This window comes from Ascidia mentula, chromosome 7, assembly GCF_947561715.1.
Source record: "Ascidia mentula chromosome 7, kaAscMent1.1, whole genome shotgun sequence".
NCBI lineage: Eukaryota > Metazoa > Chordata > Ascidiacea > Phlebobranchia > Ascidiidae > Ascidia > Ascidia mentula.
In genome coordinates, this window is record NC_138572.1 from 18,368,565 (window position 1) to 18,391,851 (window position 23,287).

The following is a 23,287-nucleotide window of genomic DNA, read 5'->3' on the forward strand; positions in this document are numbered from 1 at the left end:
TACAACTCTCTGTGTGTGACGTCACAAATTGCAACAGCCTGCAAACGCATCACTGGTTTACAGGAAATAAGTGAAGTGAATAGCTACAAGGATGTAAGTTATTTGCATCATTCCAAACCATTGTTGTAACTGACAAAATTCCGAGAGAACAGACTGAAACAAAGTTTATGTAAGTTCAAATTTAAACATTTCATCAACGAAACAATGTAAAACCACACACCACACTGTAATACGGCTGCCTCTTCTTAATTTGCTGATTGCCACAGTTTAAAAATACGTCATCAGTCTATGTTTAGGAAAGGGTGGGTTCTTGTTGTGTTTGGTTTCCTCTTGTGTCCACGGAGAACAAATAAGTTGCGGGCTTTCCTTGTTGAAATGTTTGTAAACTTATCTCGTAGTCATGTGTAAAGTGTTTGCTGCTATAGCTTTGGCCAGTGGTCAATACATTTGGCGAAAGAAAATATTTGTAGACTACGTGTTACATTAGGTCGAAGCCAACCCCCAAATCAAATGTTATTGTGAATCCAAATCCTGCTCAATGCATATTTACAACTAGAGTTCTTACGAAAAAAATATAGTCCGTTGTGTGGATCCTTTTTTGATGAAGATCACGAAACATTTTTAAAGGAACCCAGCCTTTACGATACAATTGCCTGAGTTTAAAAACCAACAATGGTATTCGTGGGGCCCCCATTTGCTATTAGTTCCATACACAGGCAGGGTACGCGGCAACGGCTGCATTACCCCAACCTAGGGGCTTCTTACGTCATAACATTTGAAGTCTTTCCGTCAGTTGTGGTGATGATGATACGTGGGACGCAGCCCATAAAGCACACCAGCAAACTGCGCACAGTGGGATGTTCTGCAACATAGAGGTAACCACAATATTACCCACTCACATTACAGTCGTATTGTGTATTTAGTTATCTTGTTTCACAACAAATGTATCGCGGTTTATTGATGAGATTGTCACGTGGTAGATAATGGATGATAACAGACAGAAAGACTGAACTTATAATGAACCAAAATATGTTTTACCATTCACGATCTTATATTTCCGTATAAAACCGCTTACACCGCTTGTCAACTCCCGTGCTAGAGGCAGAGGCACCAAACATTGCAGAAGACACAACAATTATAACAAATTATTGTAAACTGCCGGAAACAAAACACATTGTTCTTTGTTATTGACACAACCACTATTTTTGTGGATGTGCAACGACTCTCACATGCAAAGAACAAGCATCATACATGGACCTACAAACTGTTGCTGTTCCAATCTTCTCCACCAGGAAGTTAAATTCAGATGTTGTTTTAACATTGGCGAGATGTGCATTGTGTGAACTACATGCAGCTTTAGCTTCTGTGTATGAATTAACTTGAGGTCCGATCAAATATTCCCTGTAGTCATCCAACTTGTACCAAGTTTGTCCAAAAACAACAGGTAGAAGATTTACAAGTAATATAACAAGCAATCTCATTGCTGGTTTCATTGCCGGTCTAATTTATTTACATAAATGTTTTAAGCGTTGCTAAAACCACTGGGATTATATTGAATAAGTTCCTTTTTTTCCCTCACTCCATTAAAATTTTTACAGTGACGCAATCATTCCTAACAAAATGATAGAACGGCGCCCCTTGAAAGATGTTGACGTTTTTTTTAGATGAATCCGCTCACGTTATAAGCTGATTCGTTTATATCACTGCTGCACAGTGGTATATGCGGTAACAAATTTCCACCAGTAAGTTTGCAACGCCCCCAAGAACAACAAATCGACGCGTCATATGGAAACTCCGCAAGGAAATTACCAAAATATCTGTAAGTGAGCAAACCTTTTCGGTGTTCGACCGATGTAGAAGGAAAAAAACTTACGATAACTCGAACTAAGTCTGCTCTCACAACCACCATAAAATGTTACAGCGTGTTTAAGTTCAAATTTATGTCTACAAGTTCAAGAATCTCAGTGATATTTTAACAGTACGCAGTATTTTAAAACCACCACTGTAAATGAATATCTCTTTCCACATCAAAACATCTGGTTATAAAAGCTATGCTGCCATATAGTGTAGCTACTAGCTTAACACATCTTCTTCTATTGTTATGAGGTATCATATTGTAAGTGAAAATACACTGACTAATGATAACGCAAGCAGTGGGTTGAACAGGTGGGACAAGTCAGGCGGGAAATTGACATCATCCTAAACTGGAATTATGACACTAACTCACAATTACGCCTCTAGCTTGAAACTTTGCCAGAAAGTTTGGGCGATCTAGTTATGTTACTCAATTACATACGAACACCTGATTGAGGAGAGGTTAATCTACGTTATGTTTTACCTCCACATTAACCAATTCTTACTTGTTTTGTGATGTCATAATTGATAGCTGCATGATTTTCGGGATACTCTCCGACTAAGTAACCGTGGGGTACGACTACGTCTCAGGCCTCGCACCCAAGGGATCCGACTGAGTTTCGATGGCAATTCGGACTCGTAGACAACTTGCCTTGTCTATCTTAAGGTTTACTGTTGGAGTTAAAGAACTCCTTTACACAAGTCTGTGCGTCTTCTAAATAGTCTGACTCCCGACTAAGCACATACATCCACCAAGCTTTAAACCAGTTGTTACTAAATCCGTCCAAGACCCTAACACGGCAAAAGCTATATAGCTTGATTAGCTAAGTGCCCTACATAGGTTATTTATGTTTAGGTTGACTTTGTTTTTCGATCAACTAAAAGTAGTTACCTATATGGCTTCAATAATTTAAGGCTCTTCTGGCAAAAAAACTTGTTTGGACGACGTTTCGGTGGTTATTCAACAGACCTTCATCAGGACAAGCGAAATAAAATAAAACGCCAACACGGCTATAAATAGCAACGCCTGACAAAAAAGGCGAAAAAGAGCGAAAAAGGCACGAAAAAAGCTGAAAAACGAGGAGGGGAGCACAAAGAATTAAAAATGCGCGCCAACAAGGAATGAGATATCGGGGTCTAAAGCACAGTGCCATGTGGTACGCAGGACCATCAGGTTTAATCAGGGGACGTGTCGCGCAGACCGTTATCAAATGCCGATAAACGGGTGGTAAAAAAGGTTCCCTTTTGTCATTAAGTGCAGATTCATGTCCATTTATATGCACAGACTCCAATGAACATTCTCTTGTACCTCATTTTCCCTGTCCAGAATTATTGTATCTTTAAAATTGACCATATGCCCTGTTTCTGCTACATGTTACGACAGAGCTGTCCCTGTAACCTTCTTGGGCTTGACGACATCCCGCTGATGCTCCTTTAATCTTGTCCGTAAGACGCGACCCGTCTCGCCAATATACACCTTCTCACACTCTCCGCAGGGGATGCGGTATATCACACCCCTGGCATCTAGCGCGCCTACCAAGGAGCGTAATGTGACTGAAGGACGCTCGAACACCAGGATGGAAAAATCCTCCAGCAATCTCTTCAAGGTCTCCTAAAGTCTTGGAAAATATGGAAGAACAACCACACCCGCGAAGGGACTTTTGTCGCATTTAGGCAGGGATGCATGGTTTCGTCGCAGAAAGGAGCTTGGGTAACCATTCCTTAACACAGCATACCGCACACTACCCACCTCTTGTTCTCAGGTGGAATTGGGTGAGGTTCGACAACAAACAACTGTGCGATGGGAAGCGGGATTGCAGTGTTGACATCACAACTTGGACATGCGTTGAACGCGTGATTACAACGACTTTGGTTTTAACTCACGGTCATAACATAGTTATACGTTTTGGACCTTTTTTTGTATATACATGCGTTGTGCGTCGACGCGTTGTGGAGGGTTGGTTGATAAAACAGTTTGTGGAACAATTTTTAATAAATCTGACTTCATTCCTGCATTTGTTTTTTTGGGGGGGACCTTAAATTCTTAGTTAACTGAAACTTGATTTTCAGAGAAAATTGATCCCGGTGACACCTAGCGTCTAATGGAACCTCATACCATCCAACGCCTCCTCTTTGAAGAAATCTTTACATAAGCGTCTGACCCGACTACTCATCCAGGCCAATGAGGGTCTTTCACGCAAAACATTGTTACAGGCAGAATAAAATTCATGTTAAATATAATAAGCCGTTGGAAAATCCTACCAACGTATATTTATTCGACGAACAATTACACAGTGTGTGTTTAACTTACATTCTCTTCAATCGTGGTTTTGGGGGTAAGTCTAAACCTTAGAACTGTACAACCATTTAACTTGACTGCAACCTACTAGTGGATAACCCCTTAAACTTTCCATTGCCATGTCGAAATTTTAACATTTGTATCTCTACAAGAAAACCGAATATCGTTGTTAAATATTACAAGCCACGTTATTATTATCGCATATAGTGTAGCCGGTGTTAAAAAAAGATATACTAGTAGGAATATTACTGGTGTCACATTGCACTATACACATAAATTTAACAACAGAGATGAAATTATGCTGAAGGTCTGTTCACACGTGTACCTTGTTGAACCTAGCGCTATGCGCACATTAAACAATCCTTGCCCATTATTGCCTGGAAAATTGGAACAACTCTTATACCTTGTGTAAAACAGCTCAGCTTAAAACAACCCTTCCAACATAATGTTATTCCATATTACTGAGATAGATTACGCATTGACTGACGTCAACGAAAGTAGTGGGTTTAAGTCGATCACCTTTTCATTGTCGTCGGAACGCTGTTGCAACATACACAAATTTAATCATAGTTTCCTACACTATGGTCAACATGCTAAGTATAGGTGAAAGAATGAAATGCTTTGGGCAGAGTCGTTTTGTTAACAACATTGTAATACTATTTCCTGATGTGTTTCTCAAGCAGGTAATTTCAAAGCAATAAGCTTTTCGCCTGGCTACCTAAGTGGCAAGATAATAACCAGACACATTACCGACATATTATATCGAAGCAGTTGCCCTGTAAGCAGATTACTCCAAGCAATAAGTTCAGTTTCAATTCTACACTTCTGTACCTTGATCTTTTCATTAGGATCTTTGTTTTGGTGATAATCAGAGGTTGTCCATCTATCATAGCCTGGATCTCACTGCTCCAGATGTTCGCGTCTTCCTCTACCTCCGTGCTGAGTCGGAGGGTGTGCTTCCTCTACCACAATCTCCCACAAACCTGTCTGCGTCTGTAGTGAAATAGAGGTGGCGTAACTTCCAATATAGAAAGTGTGGATCGAAACTTCCGGTCAATGTTCAGTAATATTACACAAAAAATCACATGCTTAAGGGATCAACTTATATTTCCCTTGTATTATACCAGACTGATCCTGTTTAAACAAGTGCTTTTTGTGTAGGCAACATACATATTATTAAACTTTATTACATTCGTTTTATGATTTTAAGTGTTACGTGTTTTACATGGTAAGACGGAATCGTTCTACTATGCAGGATCTCACAGCGAGGTTCGCTTTATTATATCAAGTGTTCATCTCTAATGAACACACATCAATTCATTTTAACCTTTGCTAACAGAAAATTCATCGGCAACATTTATCCATGATTTAAATGGGAAAGACAACACAGAGACTGTTGAGTCCCATCGACCCGATCTTCTGGGCATCGCGGTTGCTGTTCTTGAAATATTCGATCGCGTTTGGTTTCAGAATGAACCACCAACGTTAGTGACTCACTTTCTGCTTTTCGTAAGAAGCAACCTTGCTGTATGAAAGAACAATATTTTTTAACAATATTGGAGATTGTGGGAGAGCCCGAAGAGTTCTCGTATCACAAAGAAAAAATATGAGATGAGTTATGAAAGAAAGTGTTACTGACTTTTATTTTTTTAACAAAACTTATTGTGTTATTTTTCTAAAAATACACTTTGTCGTTTTGATTTGTGACAAATTGTGAAGCAATCATTATAAAACCTGACGTCAAGTAGGTTTAGTGTCTGTCTGTTTATCACGTACCGAGACGCCTGAACTTGCTGTGTTCTTGCTCTCATTGAGTAAAGTGATCCAGTGATGCATTTCCTCCCCCGAATCACTCGCGAAAGTGTAAACACGTTGCGATGTTGTCACAGTAAACGTGTTCGACTTTCCTGCAGTCACAAATTCCTTAATATTATTCACATCTAGTCGCCACGAGGCCACGATAAGAGTAATTGGTTCTATTGTAGCGTCCATAAAGTATAACTCTCTGATTCCTGAGATTATAATCAGTGCCGGAATTCCTAAAACCTATTTATAACGTCCATGTAATCTTTTTTCTTCAATACCAACTGACAAATTGCTTAAGTACACGAGAGTCACCTGACACGGATGTTGCTTTTGCCAATGGAGCGACAATGCTTCAAAAATACTAATTGACGCGATAAATGAACCAAGCATGGTTTGTCCCAGTAGTGTTTCAGAAAAGTTTATCGTCATCGTACATAATGCCTGGACTTTAATCGAGCAGAAAAATATGAAATCATCAATGCTTTGACCACAAAACACCCTCTCGCAGTAACAGTTTTATTATCACGCAACCAAATAAGACATAAAAGGTGCAAAAAGCGGCCATCTGTCTGAAGCTCAAATAAACAATTAAAACCTGTTTGTTGCATTTGTTCACTAGTTGTGCTCCTGTTTATTGCAAAAGTACTAGACAAGTTTACATTTTTTTCCATTCCTAGGCAAAAGGCTTGCTGGCAGCCCTCGCACCACCAAAGCGTCTTCTATGACGTCCTGCAACAATAATCTCGATTTCGCACGATTTCTTTCGCAACGGTTAAAACGTAACTTTGATCAACTGAATCTCACAAAACTGTGGCCGTATCAAGCTATTTTTTCGCCAAAAGTTGTTGAAATTTATAATCATTTCAAAATTTATTGCCATGTCATATTCACTTCAAGTAGTTTCTTACTACATTTTTCTCTACCACGTTGTAATATCGATTATAACCGTCAATATTTTCATCGTACAAGTCGTATCGGTCAATCCACCCAGTTGCATTGCTTTTTAAACCTTCGTGCTACCCACATGTCCTAGTTGCACCCATTTATGGTGATTTCTATCGAATTATTTTACTACTTACAAAGACTTAAGCCTAAAACAACGTCTCTAGTTTGAGGCACTTTCTGGCGACGTTCCATTCGACAAAACGTAAGAATAAATACGAAATCTTGACCTTGATTTTATTGAATTTCATCGGCAGATGCTCCAAAACACATCAAGATTTGATAATACTTACGAAATGGCATTAAAAGCTGCATCTGAGTCAATGAAAATCTTCCAGAATAAAATACAGATATCCAAAATATTATCCGATGAAAAGCGGTTCGAAAATGCTGCTCAAAAACAAATCGAATCATTTCAAGAAAGTTTCATTGCAAATGCTGAGCTGCAAGGGAAGGATTGCATTATAACCTACAATATTTAAATGTTTTTGTACATAGAACTACATTCATGAACGATGTGAAACTGCCGTAACAGAAGCAACAACAAATATGTAATCCTATTTTATTCTTTTCATTAGATAAGGAAAATACTTTGAAATTAGAAAACTACCAGCAGTAGAATCGCAAGGATATTTTCCAGCGCTAGCATATTTCTGTCATCTTAATTACACAGAAAAGTTTAATAATCTGCCCAAAGAATGCAATGCCTGGATACAAAGAAAAGAATTTTGATACAGCGAACACAACGTTTTCCTGACAAAATGAAGCGAGATCTGAAAAATTGGGCTACAAGGCCTTGACGGGCACAAAGCAAAGGCTTATTTGTCTCTGATTAAATCGTCAATCCAAAGCGTATAGCAGCAACGACATGACTCTGTACTTCAATAAGATGAGGATGGTGCGTTTCCACGCTGAGTGACCTTACATGACGTCATTCTGGGTGTGATTTCATAAATTTAACCTCATCTTGTCGGTGACGTTATCTGAGGTTTCTAACAATATCGCGAAAAAAATGGTGGTTATTTGCGGCGGATTTCATAATAATGTAATAAAAAATAGTAAAGTGTTGCTCGGGTGTTTATCCATTTAGTTTTGCTGCTTTGAAGATATTCTCGGCGGTTTTTGCCACCCTCAAAAATTAATGACTTGTTTTTATCTGTTGACGAAACGATGTTTAATAAATAATAATTCCTACGCATAAGTCTCGCTGGCAGCTCTCGCACGACTTCATTATGTTTTGTGTAGATGGAATTGCAGGCGTTTCAAAATTCAATGGACATTGGCGATGCTTACGAAATGGCATCAAAAGCTGCCTAGGATTGCATGGAAATATTCTGCAATGTAACACTGAATTCCGACATCTCATTCAATGCAAAGCAGTTTGAAATGACTGCACAGGAACAAATAAAGTCATTTCAAGGCGCATTCATTGAACATGTAATAAAGCAACGGAAGATATTTCAGAGGAATATAAAAAAACAGAAATACGTTTTTGTGCTTAGGAATAAAAATAGAAATACGTTTTTGTGCTTAGGAATATATTGAAAAGTGGTGTAAGAGTGCAGAAAACCAAGCAGTTGCCGATATGAGCAAGAAGGGAAATGAGGTACAACTAAAAATATTTTGATTGATCAAAAAATTTTTTTGTACCTAATGCATATCTCGAGTTTATTTGTACTAACGTTTGTTATGACATCAGCGTCGTGTTGTGTTTCAACTGAGGTAACGTTGGTATGTACGCAGTTGTGGAAGTCAACTTGTGGTCACAATGGATAATACATTCAAAAAAAATTTAAAGCCATGTCTTGTTGGTTGTTTTAAATAGTTTCAGCAATTTGGACAGTTTCTGTTTTTTTTATCTGGTTTCGATCTTGTAACAAACACAGTAACAAAAATAACATCAAACAATTAAGTTTTCAATGCAATTGCTTAAACAGATGCTTCTAAAGTATTTGAACTTTAGCGATGCTCACGAAATCTCATTCAAAATTTCCTCTGAATCTATGGAAATATTATGGGACAAAATACGTAAGTCAAAAATATCTATCGATGAAGCAAATCCATTCAAAAGAAGTGCACAAGACCAAATTCAGTCACACCTAGCAACATTTATCGCAAATGTAAAACAGCAACGGGAAGTAGGTTTGCATGCTCGGTGTCATCATGATGATAAAACGGACAAAAATTTTATGAATTAAGCTAATATTTACATCACAAACATTTAATGATTTTGGAATGTTTTTCAAAAAAATCGAAGAAATTTAAGCAAACTATGCCACAATACTTAAAGAGGTTATTTTTTAACAACTTGTATTAAAATTGAATAAAACATAGGCAACAAACTGTAATTCTTCCATGCTCCAAATCCTTACTTGTTGCAGGCTGCATTTAAACTTTGGACCACATATGGAAAGTTGAAAGCAGCGACTGAAACTCACCACGAACTGAACAAAGAATGTATTTCGCAGCTGAAAAAAATCACCGAAAACCCAGATGGTGAAAAAGCACTGGTAGAACGAATATACAACAAATTCAGTGAACTTAAGACCGACATTGAAAAATGCGTCATACAGTAATTCATTGGATCCCAGGTAAATGTAAAATGGTCGCCTTATAAAATTATTGCCTAAAAATTCACTTGTAACAATGATTTGTGAATGTGTGACTTGCAACATGTTACCGTAAAAATGGTCCAAATTATTTTGTAAATCGACTTTATTTTTGATTATCAAGGTTTTTGTGGTTAACTCGATTTGTAGCTTGTTTTGTGCATGTGTGGGGTGGGTTGGTGGATTTGCCAAATACAACAAAACTGAAAGCATGATCTGCCTGAAGCAATTGGGCCCGAACAATATGGTCTTATTGCTTAAGTACGCTCGTAGAAAATCTCTTTTTTATTGGGCGCATGGGGGCGTACAGCAAACGCATTGAGGGTTCCGGTCGATGAATTTGAGAGAAAGAACATCAGAACACTCTCAAATATATCGGAGAAACAAATATCGTTCGATCTGATTCAGGCGATGAGCTCATGACCATGGAGTGGAGAAATTTTTAGCATAACAAATTCTAACCAAGTTATTTATATGTTTTTGTCCTATTATAAGCTGCGGTTTGCATATCCTGGTTGTTACGTTGAGTATTCCTAACCCATCCAAATGCACAAACAATTGTAAGCTTAAATATACAAATGTACAGACTTCAAACTTTCTGAACAATTAAACTTCTACCTCATGGCGTGAGGTCTTTGAGCACTACGCAACTTGTACTAAAAGACTTTACGAGTTGTTTGAGCTTTTTGTGCAAAGTTGTTTTGATATTAATGTTTCCAAGCCGTATTCTTGATGTAGAAACCTGGAAAACTTCTATCTTTATTACATATTTCATTGATATAATTTCCATATCTGATTAATAGTTTTGCGTTCTGCCACAAAAAAATGAAATAAGTTGAGCTTTGTTTTGTTTCGAAAAATTTTCCCCTTCTTGTTGTAATCTCCCTTTGTATATAAATATGACCACAGTCTGATTTTGCATCTGACATGCTGCGCTCTGAATAAGGGGTAAAATAGTTGGGCGTTTTTTTCATTGCTTCCCGCATACTTGGCCTCCTGGTTATACTTGCAACAAGAAAATCAAAAAACTTGCCCTAAATTTAGATGTTTATAGGAACATTCATTGTTTAGCGTACATGCATACGACTGTCTAATATAGGGTTTCTGGCATTTGTGCAAAATGCAAAACATAAAAAATCCACACGTTACTGTTTCATCACAAAAACATGTGACGAAACTGTTTTTTAGATGATTTATCTGTTTCGTCATAAACCGTTTATTTGTGCCGTAAGTTTAGTTAAAATAAGCAAGCTTAAATTTATACATGACTTCAAAAATTGAAATATTGGGATCTACCCAAAACTGCAGATGCAGGCCTAGCGATCACTGCAACTTATTTTATAATACTAAAAAAAGCAGTAGCTTTTTATACAGGATCAGCCTGGCTTATAAATCAGGAATATATATTTCGCCCCATACATTAAATGATATAAAAACGTCTGAAAAACAGCAACATTAGAGAAAAGGCTATGTGTTTACTGAAGGAACTGAAGATGCCCATGGGGCGAAATATATATTCCTGATTTATAAGCCAGGCTGATCCTGTATAAAAAGCTACTGCTTTTTTTAGTAAATTTATACATATTATATTTTTAACGAAAAAGCAGTGTCAAGTATCTCACTGATGTTCAATCAATAAATCGACAAAAACTGCTTTTGGCATAAAACCGATTTAAAATGTTGGCGAACGTAAGGCACAGAACCGTTAAGGAGAAACAAAAAGTGATAGAAAAATATAATAAGAACCACTGTCCGAAACTACATTGTTAGGTTGGATGTTGTCAATCATCTATTAAAAGCCACAATTCCTAATTCGATACACAAATATCAGCAAACATTCAACAAAACGATTAAATTTTAGTGAAAGTTTAAATTAGCCGCGAACGAACCAGTTGATATTGAATGCAAACAGTAATTGAACTTCCAACGAAAAATCTTGGTGCTGGACATTTGATGCAATGTTAACAATGGAATGTGAATTAAATTATGATGCGAATTACACAGAGAGTTTGTCCTGCCAAGAATTTTAAGACATCTTGTTTGCAGTAAAATATCAATAATATACAGAATACAAAGGGCGAAGTTTATGTACAAGGCGTGTGAGAGGGGGTTTTGAGGGGGGCGTTCGATAGTTTGTATTCCATGAGTTGATTGCATGGAATGTTTCCAACATCATATTTACAAGTAAACGATCATCCAGCGACACGATACGTTCATATCCGTCGTTAAACACACTGATTTCATCCCCATTATGTTCCAACTTCATCATATTTCATCTCATACGATGTTTGGTACTTTGCACGCCACAAATGCACTCAAATGTTTCTCCAATTCGATAGAAAACAAAATAAAGTGGAGAAGTCACTGGAAGCAAGGGGAATCCCCGCATCATTTTAATGTCTAATCGTTCCAACACTCACACATAATAAGAGTGTTTATGTGTTGGATAACAGTCCGACCAAGTCATCACGTGACTCAGACCGTGGTACATAAAATGATTACTCACAAAATACAACTAAAAAGCATGACCGGGCATTAATAGAGACCAGGAAACCAAAAATGTCATTTGAAATATCAATTTTGTGTTGGAATTACTCTTCCATCACAAATAGAATTCTACACATGGAAGGTAAGCGTATGGAGTCGGTTCTGTCAATTCGATGTCAGAAAAAGTACTTCATATTTTGCACAAAACCAAAACCCAAGGTTTATTTACAGAGCAGTTTCTGCTTCAACCACATGTAAGTTTTGTCGGTTAGCAACCACAACCACATTTTCCTGTTGCTCTTCCTGTGGTTGAGGCCTGAAAACGGCACGTAGGCCATCCCGGACTCTATCATAAAGCAGTTTCGGTGCGTTGGAGTAGATGAGGGGATTTAGAGAGCTGTTGATGTGGAGTAGGATGATTGCTGACACAGCATACATCACTGGAGGCATAGAGACTCCACCGAAGTTTACAAATGCCATGATTAAAATTGGAACCCGGCAGAAAAAATCGGTTATTATCAGTCGGAGGATTTTCTTTTGCATTTCTGCCGAAACTAACAGCATTAATAGAATAATATGTTTGCAAATACAAATGCGGTTACCTTTGTTTTGTCTTGTCGCCCTGCCATCTCTTGGTCTCTCGTTCACTTGCCTGGCACTGGCAGTTGTTTTCTTGTATATCCAAAAATATGTAATTGCCACAAACAAGAAAGCCAAAAAGTTTAGAGTAATGATGGCGATTGAATATCCCCATGCCTTGTCGTTGGTCGTTACATACAGTTTGCTAATGCAAACACTGCTGCTGCTGTAATATCTACACATAAATAATTTTGTGGCGACAAAATTCAAGATTTTGCACGAATAAAAACGAACCCCAAACATCCAGAAATATCAAATAGCTCAGTGTAATTGTAATCCTCAAGAATATCCATAAAATCCATCCAGGAATTAGCATCATTCACTCGCATGATGGCAGTGTTGAGTACTTGGGAATCGTTGCTTGTGAAGTTGTGTTGGAAAGTTACAAATCGATCCAAGAAGTTATTCATGCCTGTATACGCAGCGCTAGTGTCATTCGAAACTGGTTTCACCACCAACATCTACGACAAAATCTTACTAGAAAAGTCGACTGCAACATTGTCAAAAAACGGATTCTCATTCATCCAAGCTTTGGTTTCAAACAAATGTTGAAGTTGAGTTGTGAGCGGAAAAAAAGCAATTGTAAACGAGAATGCCCAGGAGAGGATAATGGAAAAGATGACAGTTTTCAATTCCGGTTTCAAGGATGCATCGAATGGCTGAAACAAAAGAGAACATTCACGTGTTTTCATTGATAACAATCAGTTTGCAAGCTTGGTGGTTATTTCTAATCGAGGGATGGGGAACATAGTTGTCAGTTCTACATGCGTCTTACAGTAATTCATTTGATCCCAGGTAAATGTAAAATGGTCGCCTTATAAAATTATTGCCTAAAAATTCACTTGTAACAATGATTTGTGAATGTGTGACTTGCAACATGTTACCGTAAAAATGCTCCAAATTATTTTGTAAATCGACTTTATTTTTGATTATCAAGGTTTTTGTGGTTAACTCGATTTGTAGCTTGTTTTGTGCATGTGTGGGGTGGGTTGGTGGATTTGCCAAATACAATAAAACTGAAAGCGCGCTTGGGGCGTAAAGCAAACAAAGCATTGAGGAGTCGATGATTTTGAGAGAAAGGACATAACGACACTTTCAAATACATCGAAGAAACAAACATCGTTCGATCTGATTCACGGGTTAGCTCATGCACATGGAATGGAGAAATTCTAGCATAAAAAATTATTTTAAGCAGTAAAGTTATTTGTATGTTTTTGTCTTGTTATAAGCAGCGGTTTGCATATCCTGGTTGTTGCGTTGAGTTTTCCGAATCCACCTAAGTGCACAAACAATTGCAAGTTAATTCTGCAAATGTGCAGACTTCAAACTTTCTATAGAATTCTTGGTGTGAGGTCTTTGCGCACTACGCAAAACGATTTTACCAAATAACACAGTAGTGACTATAGGCTGCGTCCAGCCATGAACTGTTTAATAACCATTTCATGTTTGTTGTAGTGAATCTGTTCCATTTTATCTGGATCGCACAGCTCGACACAAGAAACTTACATACACGAAACAAAATACCAAATCAGTGTTTTTCGATAGCATTTGGCCTCTTTCACTCACAGTTCGCCAAGTATTAACATAAATTACACTCATCATGTCTGGGGGTCAAACTGACTTGCTTTAAACGCATTTTCAAATGCAAATGCGTATTTAATGTTATTATCACAAGTAACAAGCAGGCCTAGACGGAATGTAGTGGGATTATTTTATTTTTGAAAGGAATTTTTAAAACATGAAAACCAAACGGAAGGCATGAGTTGTTGCTGCCTTTCAGATGAATAATACGAGCTGTGGTGATAAAGACGAATAGATGTATTAATATTTATACTTTCATTACAAACACGGCAACGTAACGTTGGGTTGTTTTCGTTTTTCCATGGTTTTCTTCAATTTATTCCAAAATGCTGGATGGTTGTGCAAATTTTTTTTTATTGCGTTCGTTGGTACTTTTGCGTTCAAAGTCTTGAAAGAATTGTTTCACGAGTTGTTTGAACTTTTTGTGCAAAGTGGTTTTGAAATTAATGTTTCCAAGCAGAATTCTTGATGAAAACACTTAAAAAACTTGGACGTAAGGCATAGGAATGTTACTAAGGGAGGCGAGTTAAAAGTTATAAATTTGTACAGAACTTATTAATGTACTTGGAGCAAATATTGCCGTACATTTTGTCATTTATGTTTTGTGATCGAACAACTCCTGGGTGTCCATCAAAAAACAGCAATCTGTGAAGCAAACTTCGGTAAAAACTGACATACAGTGATCTCTAAATTTTACACAAAATATTAACAGACGATCATTTTCAAAATTTTCAACAACTGCCGTCAAACCGTTAAACTGCGGCGGAGTAAAATGGGAATCAACAGGATTTTTCCGGTTATTACCTGAACCAAAAAGGAAACCGCGGCAAAATGTCGAATCTGACAAAGAACAATTGCTTGAAACCAAGATGTCATTATTAGTCTTGTTTCATCCACGCTTGTACTGCAATACATACTGTAACCACGTACACTGCGCGGGAACAAACAAAGATCCCCTGACAAGAGGGTTTCGCACTTCACCAAAACTCACACTTTGAACGGTCATTTAAAGATTTGGGAGACGCAGGGGTCCAACTTGGTCTAAAGTCAATGGTTCCCTGCCTATGATACGCGAAAGACATCCAGGTGGAACAGGAAAACATTTAACGAATATTGTTTGGCGCTAACAATTTAGCTTGTACATTTAACGTTTGATATTATTTAGAAATCATGAACTCTTCCACGACAAATAGGTTTAAAGATGACACTTTCGTATAATGTGCCAGAGATTGTTTTTTTGTTTAAATGTAGAGCGACTGTGCAGGATTTTAAAATGGTACTCGATATAACTCAGCAGGTTGGGAACCACTGGTCTAAGCGCTCGAATATACAAAGGACCTGTCGACTTACATTGCTATAAAAAAACAACCAGTGACACAAACTAATGCACCTTTGCCAGTTTTCGTTTAAGTTCGTTTCGAACGACAAGAACGATATCAAAATTACAAATTTTAAACCGTGTCAAAAGTTAAAGCATGGAAATCAAACATTAAATAGATTCGTTAAACCCAAACTCTGTGCCTGCCCACAGCTGACTTCAAATTTATTGAAGAGTTTTAGAAACAAAACAAAAATCTGAGGACAATTTATATGGTTTTGTTCAACAAAGCACGTTTCTTCATCAAAAGAGATTTTTTCGCTGGTTTCTTGCAAGTTTTAGCGGAACTTTTCGCGGAAGTTTCGCGTTATCTCTTTTGATGAAGAAACGTGCTTTGTTGAACAAAACCATATAAAGTTTCGCGTTATCTCTTTAGTTTGGGTGTGGCAAGGTCCGCCTTTTGATTGGTTGCTTTACCGCCAGAACCTCCCTGATTGGTTGAACTGGGGTCGTTTAGCGCCGCCTCTTTTTGACTGTTGTTGGTGGGCGATTTCCCTCGGCCTTTCTCATTGGATGGTTCGTCAAGGTCTGATAAGCGCACTGACCGCTTCTTGACCTTTGCCGACTTGGGCGGAGATTTGAATTGAATTTCATCATCGTCCAAATCCACCACCATCTCTGTACTGACATCTAGCGGTGGTGATAGTTGATTCCGCTGAAAAATAAATACAACCATTCATTGCTTTAGTTATTAGTAGGGTGTCGATTTATGCCTTTTTCGCCATTCTAAGTGTTCGAAACGCGACCTCACTGTTCGACACGGGCAGCGCAAGTGTAATGTTAGTTAACGGAATGCAGTGCCACGAAGAGACCAACGCTATTGTTATCTGCAAAAGTCCATAAATTGAATTGCTATAATAACTTAATTAAGCTTAACAAATCAGCCATTTATTTTCTAGAAGATTGGACGCTAACGATTCTCCTATAACATGTAGGCCAGTTGTCAATTTTTTGCTGTACATGCTGGTGGCAAAATTGGTTCGAAGACGTTGGTGCCAGTATAAGTCGTTTTATTTCAACCGCAAACTATTGGGGAGAAATTTGTGTTTCGAGTCTCTATCCAACAACAACATTTAACTGGGACGGTTACATAGCGTTGAAAACTTAATGGCATCATCGTTCGGGATCCCCACCCCAAATAAATTATACAACTAAATAAACGCAACCGCAATAAATTGTTGGACAAAATCCATGCAAAAACCAGCCAGCACTTGCTTTGACCTTTAGCGAATAAGCGAGTTAAATTAACCATTGTTTCCAAACATGGACTATTGTTACCGAACACGTGCCATTATTACGCAACATGTTGCATTGTTACGAAACAAGTACCATTTCTCGCTCAATCGGATCTCAAAAGAGACATAGCAGCCTACAACATGCAAGGTTTTAAATTGTTTTGTCGTTATTTTGACGTGTTTTCTAAACTTATGTAACGTGTTTTCTAATCTTACGACACGCAATAAAAAATCGACGCCCTGGTTATTAGCATTAGATGCATTTGGTGCATGTAAAATTTCACTGAAAAACATAAAGCAGAAGAAATGAACATTCATATGTGCACTTTCATGCTTACCACAGGTTAGTGGCAAGAGTACATTGCCCAAATCTTTTTGGTTCGCCTGTACTCCAAGGTAAAGTTCCAACACGTGATCCATCCCTCCACTGGAAGCTGTTTGTTCCCGAAACTCGTGTTGCTCCGATGTAGAATGAGAATTGAAATCCTGAACGTTATTTATCAAATTATTACTGAGCCGATCAGCCACAAGAAATTTTCGCTTCATTAAGGAGTTTCAATTTAAAAAAAAGTTTGGCTGCAAAGTAACCATGATGGTGAAGATTTTTGCTCACAACTTGTACACAAAAATTATCTATTCTGAAACATCAGTGACAGCGGTATAAAAATTTTCCTATCTTTACTCAAACACATGCAAAGAACTAGCATCATACATGGATCTACAAGGAATTTTACGAAACCAAAGTAAAACTTTTCTTTAACAAAGAAGAGTTAATGATCATCGCATTACCTGTTACTGTCCCAATCTTTTCCACCAGGAAGTTAAATATGTTTGTTGTTTTAACATTAGCGAGATGTGCATTGTGTGCATTGCATGTAGTTCAGCAACAACCACAACTCAATATGGACGGCACCTCTGTACCACTATTTTTAATGCAATGTGTTTGTTGCGTTTTATGCCGTTTATTGTGTATTATGCGTTTTGCGTCGCTTACTGCGCATTTTCTGACTCTTAGTGGTGTGTGGCCGATAGCAAAATGACGTCACCACCCGCGCAAGCCTTATCTGTGACGTCGGTCTGGTCAGATCCTTATAATCATGGAGCTACACCAATCGCGTCATTCAAACTGATGATGGCATAAGTTTTTGCCGATATGTCTTCTTTCAAACATGACAGTGTTAATAACAATATGGGCAAAGTCTTCTTATACTCAGAATCTTTTCTTTATTATTTAAACTTATTATTTAAACAATGGGCCGACGTTTCATTTAGGGCAATATAAAGTCCAATCATTTCTATTGTCCTGTAGGGAGACGGTGTCTATAATTAGACAGAAGTTAATCTGTTGTCTAATAATCATAGTTTTGTTACGTATTTAAATTTCCGATTGAATACAATCCGTTGGTTCAACGGTTCCTAATAGTGAACGGTCCCGAAACAGCATTTTATTATTTTTTTTTTGTTTTAAGTTGCCGAATAAATTCGACCGAATAAACCGAAACTAATTTTGGTATCCATCTCTTTTGAACGCAATAAATTTAAACAAAACATGTCCTGGATTTTATCTAATCTTACCATACAGCCTTTTATTGGCACTTATAGAATAACCTCGATTGCTGTACCAAATGCTCAAAGTTGATTTTCATCATTTCGGTGACAAAAAAATAAAACGAACAAACATTCGTGCAGTTTGAACAATGATTGCAATCTAAACTGAAATTTGCGTATTAGAGTTGGATGCAGTAAAAAGTTTCGGTTTCGGCCGAATTTTGCAAAAATATTTGGCCGAAACCGAATATTTATAAAAACCTTAATTTTCGGCCGAATAAATTCGACAAACCGAACTTTCGGTGAATCCCTAATTCCTAATCTTTTACTTGAGTGAATTTAAAAATTCTTCTTTGTTTTATTTCGTGATCCAAGAGGCTTTTGTCGACACCAAAATAAAAGTAGTGAAATATATGCCATACTGGTCCCATGTACGTGACACGTATGTGTGTCATTCTGGTGCTACGTGGCCCATGTCACTGGTGTCATGTGGCCCAAAAACATACCGGAGACACGTAGGAATGCCTGATACCATGTTTGTCATGCTGGTGCCACGCGGCCTTAAATTCGGTGACAATTGTGCTACGCTGGTGCAATGTGGCCCAAAATTTGTTCTATGTTTGCCATTCTGGTGCTACGTGGCCCATGTCACTTTTTCTTAGACCAGGTTCATCCCAATGAAATTTGCAAAGGAAAATCCAAGCGAATGAATGCAGCACAAGGGGGTCTTGATTTCTTTAACTTTGGCGACGAAAACGAGAAAAATCTGTAAAATTCGCCGATTTAATTCGTGCCATATCACTGTAAACCAATTTGGGTAAAATTACAAAGGCAACTTTGGGTACAATGTTAACATACCCAAAGTTTTTGGGTAAAATGCTGCTATACCTTATGATTTATACCCAAAGGAAAGTTACCTAAATAATTATGCCCAAAATTACTGGGCTTACTGTTGTTTACCCAAAAGTGTTTGGGTAAAGTGATGCTTGTACTGTACCCAAAAAAATTGGGTTATTTTTTTTTGTTTTATTTTACCATACATTACCAATTTTGCAAACAAGTCTGAACCTTACATCGTCGGTATGGTTTGCATACATGTCAGTTTAAGGGCTAGCTAGCTTATAAAGAAAGAATGACAAAAATTTCATTCATACGGCATAGCTACAAATCGCTTTACGCCGTTAGAACTGTTTGCACCACTCGCTGCTGCGAAATGTTTTTGACACCGGTTGATTACGTAATGCTGCGATAGAATTAAAAATAGTTTATTTGTATTATACTCTTACTATGGTGTATTATCCTCATAATGAGCTCATAATAAATCTCAATCTTGTGAAAATAAACCACTTGAATTATCTGAATTTTATTGAAATCTGCTCGACGAAACAGATTTACCATTAAAACTATAAAAAAAATTCTAATTTACAATCCTTCAACCGTGTGAAGTACAAAAACAATTCTTGTGTTTCAAAATTAATTTTTTAAAGTTCAAACGATGTGCGCGTCACGCCTGAATACTCACTAAAAAGGGCGCCAAACCAACTTGTTTCCCAAGTCTTAGTTCTTTGAACTTCTTTGTCTCTACCTGCGCGAACGTGATTACCGAACGTTTGGGAGCGCCTTTTTCTTAATTACAGGTAGTGTTGTAAGCTGTTTCGTGTGTCATTTTATGAGTTAATCAAAAAAAGTGAAAAAGACTTAGTATGGATTTAAGCATCCAGGGTTTAATTGATTTTGTCAAGACTACTCTGGAAGACGTCCCACAAGGGGAAGTTCTTCAAATAAATGCTTAAATTGAGAGTAAGTTGTACATATACTTCTTTAAACGTGAAAAAATTGCCAAAGCTTTGATAAATTACACTTAACTTGGAAAAGGTAGGCTATAAGCTATATATATATATTTTGCAGACCATGCCGACATCTAAAGTACGAGGCGTTTAGATGCTTTCTTGGAGCAGTACAAATCAGCTCGTCTTGGACTAGGTGCAACAGATGGCAAGGTTAGAGTGAAGTATAACTTACCAAGTAATTCAATAACCATGCTTATTTATTTACATTTCACAGGCATTTTGGTACAAAAAATATCAGACCGACTAAATGTGCATGCTAAAAAACAGCGGAAGTGTCATGGGTACCCCTAAATCAAAGAGCATATAACAACCCTTTTTTAAAGCGAAGAAAGGTTTCTCATCAATCAAATGAAGTACATACACGGGGCGAAAACTTGTATGACGAGGCAAAAGAAGTATGGATTTAAACTTTTTAAAGCTTTGTTATGATGGATTTTTGACTTAATTATTTTAGATCCTGCTGCATGAATTTAAAAAAACAACTTTGCTGCGTAATAAGAAACTTATTGTGGAAAAAATGGAGGAAACATTTTGTGTCCGCAAAAACTTTGCTTTGGAAAATAATCCTTCTCTCATGACATTAATAAAAGAATGGCCAGCTTTAACTATGTACAACGAGGTATGTTAATTGTATTTTAATGTATTTTTGTTACATATACATTAAAGCCACATATTGACAAGTCAGAGCTCCACTGCTGATTCTTTAAATCTTCTTTTGACTTGCCAATTTGTAGCGGCTTTGAACCATAGCTTGACTGCGGTACTGTAAATTTATGGACTGAATTTATTGTAATTTCTATTTCTTGTAGTTGCTTCGAGAATTTAAAAGAAAACAAAATTTTACTGATGAAGCTGCTTTGAACAGCATTGCCAAAAACTTGTTTCAAACATTTATTAAATATTCTTCGGGAAAACCAAACAAAGCATCCTATATGAAAAAAATATTGGACTTTTTGCCATTTGATGAGAATGATTGCTTTACTGGTAAGCCTGAAAAAACTATCACATAAAAATGTTACAAAATTTTTGTTTTTGTAGATGTTCACTTTATGGTTAGAAAGTTTACTTTTGTGTACTTAATCGAAGTCCAATACAAAACGGCAAGTCGGCAGGAGTGGTATTTGCTAGATTTGTGCCCAGTAAGTATAAGCAATCATATTTCATATTTTCATGGAAAATTTTTGTTGTTGTTTGGGTCATTGGTCAGGTCATTAGTGTGAGGGCAATTTTTTTATTGACCTAATGTACTCATTTTATATCCACAAGACTAGCAAGGCTATTGGCTCCCAAAAAGTTATTCTGTGCATAATTATTTAAAATGGGACATAGTGAAAAAAGTACAATTTAGGTATTGGAAAGCAGCATCCTTATTATTTAGCACAGGCCAATAGTAACCGAGTATGTAACTAAATTGTTTTACTATTTAGGCCAACACAACATTTGAAGATACCAGGGCCGACTTTGGAGATCGGCAACAAACTGTGTTGATTGTATATGGAGACATTTTCTTGCCGCAAAAAATTTCACTTTTTGCGGAGAAGAACCCTGTGCTCAGTGTGGACAGCATTTCTAAAGGCATCATAGCTTTATTTGCTGTGTATTATATTCTCAATTATCAATACTGCCCACATATTACCAAAACACTGCAATTTCTTCAAACATAGCTGCTTAATATTCCTGAAAACTCAATGTATGATTCAGTGCGTGAGTTAAAACTTCCAACTTGACAAAATAAGCCTGTAGTTGTTTGTGTTGACTGTAGTTATTTCAAATGTTCATGTTATTTCTACAGAATGACAAGAAACAAATAAATGTAATTCTTCGAAAAAACAAGTTGTGCAATGTCTATGAATATTGAGCAAAAAATGACACAGATTCTGGGTATAGGGAATTTAAACCCAAAATAGTGACCAGATAAAATTGGGTCGAGTGTGTTTCTATCCAAAGATTATTGGGTAAATCTATAGGGTAAGAAGATATTTTACCCAAAAATTTTTGGGTATGAATAACCCAAAAAATATTTTGGGTTTCCCAATGAACAGACCCAATTTTTTTGGGCTTTTTCGACCCAAACTGGTTGACAGTGTGGTTATGGCAACAATAATGACAAGATCAACAATTGACCCAATGATGTAGTACATGTTGTCAGACGAGTCAATTGTATCTGGTGGATGAAGGTTTAATTAAATAAACTTCTAACTCATGGCCATGTACGTACCTGGTGATGTTGTTAAAATCTGTTGTGTTGTTGTAGTTTCTTTTGTCGTTTTTTCCCGCACGATTTCAGTTGTATGTTGGGCAAGTATTTGCAAAGTACTTGCAAAGGTTGTTTGTATAGCTGCTGTTATTGTTTTGGTTTTTGTACTTTATTAACGTATGCATCCCAAAAATAAACAATATGTTTATGTAAGGCAAATTTCTTGCACACCCCAACATATTGTTACGTTTAAATATTCCTGAAAACATTTTTATGTTTTATATCAATCAAGGCAATTTAATTTTAACAAACCAACTTAAAAAAGGCAATATATGCTGTTCGTCTCACATTAACAGTTACGACCTGTGTGGATGAGTGAAAAAATTTATAATTTATTTAACTTTGTCCGTATGGAGTTCTGATGTGTTACCTACTGGTATCCGTTGACAAATATATCTCGATGTAACATCACATTCCGTACTTCTCCACTTGTATGTTGAATCAAGTGAAGTTAATGAACCCATTATCGCACAAAACTTAGATCTTGTTGCGATCGGGTCCCCTGTTGCCCACTGTCCATTGACAATATTCGATCCATTCCACGTCCACTTATAGATGTTTGTTCCTGCTGCTCGTGTTGCTCCGATGTAGAACGAGTATGGGGCGACTGTGTAAATGGACAATCAATGTGGTTTAATGTTATTAGATATCCATGAAAACGATTCAAGTAAAAATGCATTGCAGATATTTAACGAATACGAACTTTCTGTACAGTTATCTCTGTGTGTGACGTCACAAATTGTAACAACCTGCAAACGCATCACAAGTTTACAGGAAATAAGTGTAGTGAAAAACTGCGTGT

The 23,287-nt window shown here is 37.1% G+C and overlaps 1 protein-coding gene and 1 pseudogene across 1 annotated transcript in view; both read right to left on the reverse strand.

Moving 5' to 3' along the window:
* Positions 1–1,493, reverse strand: part of LOC145908805 (uncharacterized) — a 33,642-nt pseudogene extending 32,149 nt beyond the window's left edge.
* Positions 1–23,287, reverse strand: part of LOC145909732 (uncharacterized) — a 247,822-nt gene that overhangs the window by 176,293 nt on the left and 48,242 nt on the right. The gene's annotated exons all lie outside the window — the stretch shown is intronic.